A 12014-nucleotide genomic window follows, 5' to 3' on the forward strand; every position below is an offset into this window, starting at 1 on the left:
TATATATATATATATATATATATATATATATATATATATATATATATATATACTATAATTATAGAAAATTTCACAATAAATAGTAAACCAAAAAAATTAGTGGTAATATTTTAAAGTTGATAAAAAAGAAGTAAAGTTGATAAAGAAAAAACAACACATGAATTAATGAAGTAACCTATTAATTAGTTTCACTTTGCACATAGTGGACCACCAAATTCATATTTTCCTACTCATCTTGCTAAAAATGCAAGTTAATTGAATATGCATGCATGATGCATACACTTGAAAAACTTTATTGCAATATTATAGTGCAAGACTTGCAAAGCACATTCTTCGATCAAATAAAATATAAATCAATTAAACCTTATTAGAAAGAAAAAGAAGTACAAGCTAGAGTAAAATAGATATAGTAAAAACATCTAAAGCTAATATTCACACTTCACACTAATTAGAGAAATATCTTCACATGTTAACAATTTATGCATATTCATCTCTTATACGTACCATTCTCTTTTTCTTCATCTATACTTACAATCTACCATTTTTTTCACCTCTAAAGCTATTGAAAATAATTAATGAAGTGACTTTTGTTTTAAAAATGACTCAATTAACTTATCAACCATTGAAATTGAAAATCAGCATTTAAAATATGCATCAATATTTTGTGGTTAGAAAGAAAAAGAAGTAATGCAGATAAAGAAAAAAAGAAAAACTTCAATTAATGAACTTCACATGCAATTCACACTTCATAGCTGCTAATTAAAAAAATGCATTAGCATGGTGACAATTGAGAGAATCTTACCATTGAGGGACATGCATATACTTGACTCACATGTTCATCTCTTCTTTTCCTCTCTAAATACCACCTTTCATGTCATCAAGTGTAAGACATCGATAAGTATAACTTTTACTCTCTCTCTCAATATATATCTCTTCTTTATGTTTGTTACTATTCATTAATTAAAAATCACTAGTTATTTATTTCAATTAACTTTTAATATTAACTTTGCTTAATTTTTTCCACTTAATTTAGCTTCCAATAATTTCTATGTTATTTGACTTTAATTTATTTCCCTTAATTTAACTTGCAACGAAATTAAACTTTTTAATTAGCTTGGTCGTCATCAATAATTGGTTCTGTATTGTTATGGTACTAGTCTAACTATCACATGTTACTATTGAGCTAATATTGACTGAATATTTATCTTGAGATATATAAAATAGATTTATTTTCATTTGTTAATTTTGATCCTTTCGCTTGGATATGCATAGTTCCACATATCAAGTGATGGTGAGTCTCTATTTTATCTAATCATAATTTTAATTGTAAGATTATATTTATTCATAAAATTTTACTTTTCATTTTCACATTTTCTCTTACATAATTATGTCATTTATATATGTTTTCAATGTACCCGTTTTATTCCTGTTTTCTATCTCTCTATTATTTTTGTTTAATTTTTCTTTTTCTTCCCTCACTCTGTCTCTCGTCTCTCATACATTCATTATCATATGTTTGTTTTGGATTTGATATAAATAATTTTGAAAAAATAGGCAGTTAAAAAAATAAAGATAAAAGTTTAGTAATGATATTTTAAAATTGAGTTTTGAGGAATAATTTATATTTGAATTATAATGTAAATTACTTATGAAAAACTGTCTCTAGACACATTAATTTTCTAAATCTAAATGAAACCATCCCCATAATCTGTTTTGTGATGGAGTGTAGGCGATTTACAATTATGAGAACCAGTTGCTAACTTTCAAATAATATACAATTTTGGCTAATACTCTCTGCCTTTTCATGAAAACCTTTAACAATATGAACAAACATTAAACGAAATATATGATATACATTTAAATTATTATCACTACGATGTGATTGGGAAAAGGAGGTATATACTATATTATATACATCTTCAACATAAACTATATATATATTCTATTAATTTTAATCCTTTCATATTGATGTATAATTTCTTTTTCTTGTGCAGGCGGAGAACGCTAGCTCACGTGTAAACAAGTGGGATACCACTAACCCGGATGACCAATTGCAGATATCCAACTAATAGTCCTTAATTTGCACATAATTTACTGTATGTATATATGTTCCATGTTTTTTCATTTCACTCTCTTCAAAATAAAGTTTATAAAAAGTCATCCTTCTTATTTTACAACTCTTTTATATTGATAGAAGTTAGGTCTAATATAAATATTTAGGTTTGGTTGTAGTTTCATCTTTTTTATTTTTATTTACTCATAAAATTAGTTTTTATATTTTAAAATATTTTAGTTTTGATCTTTTTTAATTTTTAAGACTAAAAATTAGTGATTCATATATTTGGCTTAATTGCACTTTTGATGTCTTTATTTTATTTGAATTACGAAAATAGTCTACCAATTTTATTTCTTCCCAGTGTTGATTTTTAAATAGAATTTTGATTCAAAGCTTGATGAAATATCATTTTTTTGCGTTTATTTAAGTCGAATCATGTCTCAATTCAGTAACACGAGTTGCAATAAGAGCTTGATGTCATTATGTAAATAAAAAATGACTCGCGTAGTGCAACAATTGTACTGTGGCTTAAAAAAAGATGCTTCATCAAATTTTAGATTCAAATTCTGTTTTTATGAACTAAAATTAAAAAAATTTAAATGAGAAGACTATTTTCATGATTCAGTTAAAATAAAGATATCAAAACTACAATCAAACAATTTTAAATGACGTCATAATATAATAATTTGAATTAATAAACGGTTATGATATTGCAAAAAAACTTTTTAAAAATTTCATTTTTAATTTCAAAAATAATTAATTTTTGTAATCTAATTCATGACATACAAATAATAAATATATTTAAATGACTTTAGATCATTAAAGCATATGATATCATTTAAAACATTTCACATCGGTATTTTACATAAAAAAAATTTGAGAAAAACTAAAACTGATTTTTTTTTTAAAATAAAGGAACAAATAATACAATTAAACAAAAAGTTTAATAAAATGTCACTATCTTATCAGTTTTGTTTTTGGACAAAGTTGTTTCGGTTAATCAAGCTTGTGATGTTAATTTTGGTTAGATAAAATGATTATATAAACCATTCTTTAGTTGGATTAACACTAACCAAATTTATCCTATATTTTCAGGATCGTCAAAACTATAGGAATAGAAGAAGTGTAAGTGATGAAGCATGTGATTGTGTTTCGAAAAGGGAAGAAGATGAAGCTAGCGTACGTGATTTTATTCGGTCATTCTATCTTTGAAAAAATATTTATTCCTAGTGAGCATTAGCTTGTTAATGGAAAAGTATTCATCATTATTTTTTATTTATAAAATATTAATTAATAAAACTAATTATGTCATAAAAAACTTATTAACTATTGATTTTTTTTAATATTTAAATTAAGTATAATATATATATATATACATTAAAATTAGAAGTTGTACTTTTCTAACAACATATTGTGCCCAATTATAATACAATTATTTGTGGTCTGTAAAGAGCATTATCAAATAGAGGAATGCAAATAAAGAAAAAAGAAAAACTTGAATTAATGAACTTCACATGCAATTCACACTTCATAGCTATTAATTAAAGAAATGCCTTAGCATGGTGATAATTGAGAGAATCTTACCATTGAGGGACATGCATATACTTGACTTACATGTTCGTCTCTTCTTTTCCTCTATAAATACCATCTTTCATGCCATCAAGTGTAAGACATCGGTAAGTATAACTCTTGCTCTCTCTATATATATCTCTTCTTTATGTTTGTTACTATTCATTAATTAAAAATCACTAGTTATTTATTTTGATTAGCTTTTAATATTAACTTTGCTTAATTTTTTCCACTTAATTTAGCTTCCAATAATTTCTATGCTATTTGACTTTCATTTATTCCCCTTAATGCTACTAATAATATTCTAGTGTCTATGGATATGCAAATTTATTAGCAATATTGTCTAAGGTTCATGTCATACATAAGAAGCTTTGGATCTCCATAACTTTGAATATAAATCAAATCATCTGCACCACTGCAAGCAAAAACATCATCAAATTCTCTAAAAATTTCCAAGTACTTTATATGCATTCGCACAATCTCTTCCCACTCAACCACCATGTAGAACCAAAATAACAAATCCTTTCACAATCTCAGGACGACCTTGTTTACTAATTCCTCCCACCATTACAACTTTTGTGCTAATATTCATTTTTAAATTTAATTTCCTAATAACTAATTATTTAACTTTTTTGGTCTCCCACTATTTTTTATCATGTGGCACTCTTCTTAACTCATTTTTTTATTAAAATTATTGATATATCAAAATATGAAAAATAAATTTATTTTATTTATAAATATTACATATTAAAATTAAAATTAATTAAAAACTATTCAAAATTTATTTCATTTATAAAATTATTTAATATTTATTTACATAATAAAATAAATTTAATATAAAATATTTTTATTTATTTATTTTATCCAAAAGTAATTTTAAAATTTAAAATTTTATATATTTAAATTTTAATTTTATGTTTTATTATTGATTTTTATATTTAATTTATATTTAATATTTTTAATTCAAAATAAATAAAATTTTAAATATGTTATTTAAATATTTTAAAGTTTTAAATTATTGTTGTATAAATTAATAATTTTAAATTTTTTGTTTTACTAATAAAATTATATAAATTTAATTTTTTTTTATTTTAATATTTAAACAAGATAAATATTATTCTAAATGAAATATTATTCTATATTATAATTAATCATAATATAAGATTTGTTTTGACAAAAAATATTATATATGATACATTTTATGAAATATTACTTAAAACTAGACGTCATACACGTGGATTGCACGAGTTTTTTTGATATTAATAATATTCTGATTAGTTTATATTGAATTACTTTCAAAATTATAATTAATAAAAAACTTTGGAATATATATATATATATATTTAAAATAACTAAAATATTTTTAACATTAAAATTAATAATAATTATATTATATTTTAAAAGAAAATTTTACCCTATATACTGTTTTACATATGCCTCAAATATTTTTAAAATATCAGCTTTACCTTGTAAATTTTAACTATTTTACAAACTCAAATTTCCTTTTTAATTCACCATTTTAAATATTTTCGTGACAATCAATTCAAGTTTTTTGATATTCAAAAAATTTTCAGAAATTCATAGAAAACTTAACTTGTTCCTCAATACTGAAACGTCTCAAAAAAATTATAAAACAATTCCCAGAAACTATATGAATTTTTTTTGAAGTTTTTTGGTACAAAATATTGAAGATGAAAACTGTCAGAAAATATTTCCGAAGTTTTTCGTTAAATTCTTAAGTATCTGGATACTCATGAAAAAGTATTTCGATACACATAATTTTTTTAAAAAAAAAAATTATTTTTAAGTTATTTAATTTGTTTATATAATTTTTAACATATATTGATAAATCACTCTTATTATGTGATAAAACTTGTGTCAATACTACCAACATTTTCACCATAGATCAAATATGAATAATTATAATTAATATTGTTAAAAATTATTATTGTGATTAATTTATAATTTATTTTATATTTTATTTTAAATATTTGATAAAAGGGAAGCTAATGTGATTTGGACTAGGAAGATTGATATTAAAAACAAAACTATTATCATCACTAGATCATATATATACATAAAGACCGAAGAGAGAGAAAAAATGAATAAATTAATATTAGGTTGAACAAAAGGTGGAAAATACAAACGTGTCGATATTGAAGTTCAACAAAAAAGTGTGGTTTTTCTTCCAAGTTTAGATCAAAATCATTAAAATATGGTTTTAGATGGACAATTAAAATGGTTTGTGGAGTTAAGAACTATGCATTACCTAATATTTTGGAGAGACATGCATTTGTTAGATATTTAGATAGAGAAGAGAAAAAATATGTTGATGACTTAACAAAATATAATGTTGCACCGAAGCACATATTACTCTCATTGCAAAATTGAGACAAGAACAATGTTATTCATATCTCACACATCTATAAATATAAGTAGAGGAGTATGATCCGATTACATGTGAGAGGTTCTATTACAAAAATGCAATATTTTTTTAAGTTAATTAAAAATTCATAATATGTATGTTGGAATAAAAAACAGAGAAACTCATATGCTTTAAGATATATTTTTGGACACATTCACATTCAGTGAAGTTGTTAACCTTGTTTAATAAATATAAATACATAATAAACTAATAAGCGACAAAAATATAAATTAAATATATAACTGTATTAATTAGAGTATAATTAACTGTTCATACTTAAAATTTGATTGAATTAATAAGATCTAATAAATTAATGTACAATGTATATTTTTTTACCCGAAAATACTATATATGTGCTATAAAAAAAAGTACATATATACTCACATTCACAAAGTTCCTTTTATTGGCAAAGTTAATTGATGTATACATATTACTATTATAACATTATTACAAAATCCAGCAGAGCCCAGGCCCCTGTTTTTCTCTCTTGATATTGACACATACCTATTTTTAGAGAAATAAAGGAACATTATTATATAAAATAGATGAAAATACTATTAATTACTAATTATTAGTAATAGATTACTTAATTGCTTACCAGAAATTTTGAAAAGTAAATTAGTAGCAAGGTCTAGTATAAAAAATAAAGTAGTGAGGTTATTTATGAATAACTTACTCAATGTTAAGTCTATTTATCGTAGAATTAAAAAAAATTAACTTTTTATATATACTAATGATTTTTATATAACCAAAATATGTTGCAATAAATGTGAAAATTACACTAAAAATAGAGCATAATGTATTCTTTTTATATATTTTTTAATATGAATTTTCAAGAATATCAATATCTTTTTTATCTTCATTATCAATATAATGAAGCATAAGTAACAAACACAAAGTTTATAAAGCATAATACACTGCATACTCCTTTCCTAACAAAAACACCATTATACTCAAAATATGAAGAAAGGTGAATACAAAGTAACAAACCTCAAATAGTTGTATAGTGCCCACAATAACTGTTCACTTTTTCCAGCTCATATTATTAGAAATGCTTTGTACTTGAATTCACATTCATGATATATCGATCTATACTACAATACAAGTTTGCAAAATAAATTCATGAAATAAAATATATTAAGATTTTCTCTTAATAAAAAAAAAAAAAGAAGATTGGAGTTCTAAAGCAAGCTAGCGTCAATGAACTTCAGATGCAATTGACACTAATTACTAAAATACTTAACTTGCTAACCATTAAGAATATCTTAGCATTAAAAGAAAACAAATCATATATCTTTTGACTGTTTATATTTATATTTATATATATATATTTGTAATTAAAAAAACAAAATAAATCATATACTTTTACCGTTGACACTTTTGGTCGAAGACACTTGTCTTAGTGTTTGACACATATTAGAATTAATGTATTAATATCAGTGTCATATGTTGTCACGACATGTGCTTTATAGTCATAGATACGAAGCACATCTTTAATTTGTCGTGTTAAACTGCTTATTAGTTAGAGTTACCGATTTATTGTCTTTGTTTCATGAAATAGAAAAATACAAATGTAATAAATATTTTAGAATCTTATCTTTAGATATAGAAAAGATTCTCACAATGACTAAGATTAATTATTGGAAAAAAGTATGGAAATGTGAAAAAAGATCAACTCATACTCCGGACAAATAGATTATATCATCTGAGAATCCTATTCCTATTTTACTTTCTCTTTTCTATCTCTTCTCTTTACTTTTCTTGTAGTTATTGGTTTGGTGAATCACTACTTACTAGTCTAAGAAAAAAAATGAGTTAAATAGATTTATAACACTGAAACAAAGAAATTTTGTGGTCCATTACATTTACACTTATGGTTCAAGTTACCAAGTCCACATTTTCATGTCTAGTAAGCTTCATGTATATCATCACTTTTTAACAATTATATATTCATAACTTCTATAAAACAATAGAGGAGATCCAAATACTAACTGCGAAAAAAAAATTTAACAATGTTTTGATAAATAATAATAATAATAATAATAATAATAATAATAATAATAATAATAATAATAATAATAATAATAATAATAATAATAATAATAATAATAATAATAATAATAATAAAAAATTCTTAGCCATCATATTGAGTTTGGTTGGGTACTTACAACTAGTTTGAAACTAAAATCACCATAAGCTTTAAATCATCTTAAAAACAATTAAATATAAGTAATGACGTGATCAATTTATATAATTGATTGTTGGATACTATATACAATCAAAGTCTAAGATATGAGAGTGATCACTAATAATATTAATAATAACGTAATCCCTTCAAATGCTAAACATGTAAACTAAGAATGAAAGTTACTTATATGATACTTTTTGTAGCTTTGTGTATTAGTGAATAGCAAGAGAGAAAAAAAAAAGAAACATAATATATATACACCATAATTATAGAAAATGTCACTAAATAGTAAAAAAAAAAAATAGTGGTAATATTTTAAAGCTGATAAAAAAGAATGAAAGTTGATAAAGAAAAAACATTAGCATGAATGAATGAAGTCACCTATTAATTAGTTTCACTTTGCACATAGTGGACCACGAAGTTCATATTTTACTACTCATCTTGCTAAAAATGCAAAATGAATATGCATGCATGATGCATACACTTGAAAAAATTTATTGCAATATTATAGTGCAAGTCTTGCAAAGCACATTCTTCAATCAAATAAAATATAAATCAATTAAACCTTATTAGAAAGAAAAAGAAGTACAAGCTAGAGTAAAATAGATATAGTAAAAACATCTAAAGGTAATATTCACACTTCACACTAATTAGAGAAATGCCTTCACATGTTAACAGTGTAGAGAATCTTTACCATTGGAAGACATTATAAGCAATTTATGCACATTCATCTCTTATACAAACCCTTCTCTTTTTCTTCATCTATACTTACAATATTACATTTTTCTTCACCTCTAAAGCTATTGACAATAATTAAAGAAGTGACTTTTGTTTTAAAATAAATTAGAGAACTGACTTAATTAACTTACAAACCATTGAAATTGAAAATCAGCATTTAAAACATGCATCAATATTTTATGGTTAGAAAGAAAAAGAAGTAATGCAGATAAAGAAAAATGAAAAGCTTGAATTAATGAACTTCACATGCAATTCACACTTAATAGCTGCTAATTAAAGAAATGTCTTAGCATGGTGACAATTGAGAGAATCTTACTATTGAGAGACATGCATATACTTGACTCATATGTTCATATCTTTTTTTCCTCTATAAATACAACCTTTCTTGCCATCAAGTGTAAGACATCGGTGAGTATAACTCTTGCTCTCTCTCTATATATCTCTTCTTTATGTTTGTTACTTGATAGCGTTTCAGCAAGTGTACTGAATCGTTGCAAGTAATAATAAAACGGTAGTACCGAGTGTCGAACTCAAGGATTGCGTTTTACTATTGAATTATATTTAGTTACTAAAATTGAACAAAAGGTTCCCAAGTTGATTGAAATAATATTTAAAATTGACAGCAGTAGTAAAATTGATCTTTTATAAATTGAGAAAAAATGTCAGGGATGAGTTTCACTTCGAATCCAACCTTTGTGTCTAATTTGATCCTAGTTACTGAATTCCTTTATTGAACTATTACCGAATTCTCTTTATTATTCTTGCCCTAATGTCTTAGTGACAGAACCTTTAATTCCAAAGTAACCCCTAATTCCTTAGTGGATTTAAGATTAGAATTAAGCATTACCGTATAGAAATTCTCTTGTAAATTATTGCTTTGCAACTAATTTAATTGGTTTCATGACCTCCATCTATCCCTAGACTACAAATTCATGAATTTCTCATCTCAAGCATTCGTAAAGTCCACTTCCGTTTCAAAATACAAATCGTAGAACATTTTAATGTTGATCAAGCAATAAAAAGCATTAAGCACAAAGATGAGAAAAACAATTCAATAAACTCATTCATATAACTAGAAATCAAATCAGAAAAATAAGGGTTTCATCTGGTTACACTCATCCCTAACAAATAGGGTTTAGTTACTCATGACAGAGATACAAAAGGCGCGCTTGGATGCGCTTGGGCGCGTTTCAACAGTGGCGAATGCTGGGAAAAAGCGCTTGGCTTGCGCTTGGGCGCGCTCCAGCGCTCAGCATCTGCTATCTGGCGTATATTGCATTTTTCTCCTCTTTCGAGTCTGAATTTGGTTCCGGTGTCTTCATGAAAGTTGTAGCTATGGATCCTAGCTTTCATTTGCATTTGGTTTGACTCCAATTGGACATCTACAACACCAGATATGGCTGAAATACTCTACATGTGTCATGTTGATTTCTCACCAAAATTCAGCACTGCACCAAAACGCAACGCAATGTAAAATTACGAAAAATTCCTACTTAATCACTAAAATAAAACATAAAACATTTAATTTAACTCAAAGAACAAAAATCAACAAAATATATCAAATAAATCCTTAATTTAACTAATAATTGAGGATAAATAAGACTAAAATAGTGGGAAAATATGCATATGATGAAGAGTCATCACAACCCCAAACTTAATCTATTGCTTGTCCCCAAGCAACAATTTATTTCATATTTGGTCCTGTGAAATGCACACTTAAATTCAATTTCTCAAATTACATCAATACTCAAATTTCAAAGTTCTTGCTACTGCAAAACATTCATCATGCTCTATGGTTGTTTTCAAAAATACAGACAACAAGATTTGTACACCTTGGCATTCATTCATCAAATTCAACTCTCTCTTCACACAATCTCACCAAAATTTCTCTCAAGTGTTTAGAAAGGGTTATGAATTTATCGCTCAAATCCTAGAACATGCATCACGCTACCATAGGCTTGAAAAAATTCTAGTTAGCAATCACAATGCAGTAAACACATACATTTTTGGAGGACTTTCGGGTTGTAATGGGGCTTAGGTAAGGGTAGGACATTTTAGGATAGTAGGCTTTACCACTTGGAGTTAGGAATACATTTCCAGATTATTCTACCATTTTTTTTTCTTCACCTTTTCATTATGGGGATTCTCAGACATTGACAAAAAAACCAAGTATATTTTTTTTTTTTTACCAAAGTACACAGATTGAATATTTTTTTTTTCTTCTTTTTATTTCTTTTTGTGAGAATCACCACCCCAAACTTAAAAAGTTGCTATCCCATGAGCAACCCCAAACTTAAAATTTTATCAAGACAAGCATTTTTTTTTTCTACATAACTCCAAGTATGGTCATTTAATTAAAGTCAGGTGTTTGGCTTGTAATGTGGCTAGTAACCGCAATAAAAAGACAAGGCTCAAAGGGGCTAGCAAAGGGTAAAATTTTCATAGGGTAGTTAGAAAGGCTCAAACGACCAATAAAATTGCCTCAATGTATGCATAAATTACAAGTGATGCAAGTCAGAATTAGTGTAAGTTCTAGAGGGATAACACATGTCTGGATAATCACACAACAAAGAATTTAAGTGTTTAGGCTCAAAAAGCTCACAGCTAGGATAATAAGAGAGAATATGAACAATCAAAATAAAGCCAACATGCGTATGAAAAGTTAAAATTGTATTTTTTAAAAATTGATGGCATATTAGCCTTCTACAACCATTTAGTAATCAAGAATGCATGCATTAGGAAGGCTTGTCACCTTGAGCAATAACATAATCTAAGAAATAAAATTTAACTTGCGATATCACAAACAGAAATTTTAAGATTAAGTTCAAGTCGGTACAACTGTTTCATCATGATACACATTTAGTGAAAGGAAAAAAAAAACATGAATAAACGAAAGTCGAAATACACTGACATTAAACAACGAAAACGAGAAAACGGAAAGAAACAGGGCAAACAACAGAAAGAAAAAAAAAAAAATAAAAATAAAAAAGGAAGAAAACTTCTCTCAGTTTAGTAGTTCAAGGATTCTCGTTTAGATC

At 25.6% G+C, this 12014-nt stretch overlaps 1 pseudogene; it reads right to left on the reverse strand.

Annotated features, from left to right (window-relative positions):
- The window catches only part of LOC101503904 (cucumisin-like), a 24279-nt pseudogene that overhangs the window by 9244 nt on the left and 3021 nt on the right, over window positions 1-12014 (reverse strand).

Source organism: Cicer arietinum, chromosome 2 (assembly GCF_000331145.2).
Source record: "Cicer arietinum cultivar CDC Frontier isolate Library 1 chromosome 2, Cicar.CDCFrontier_v2.0, whole genome shotgun sequence".
NCBI lineage: Eukaryota > Viridiplantae > Streptophyta > Magnoliopsida > Fabales > Fabaceae > Cicer > Cicer arietinum.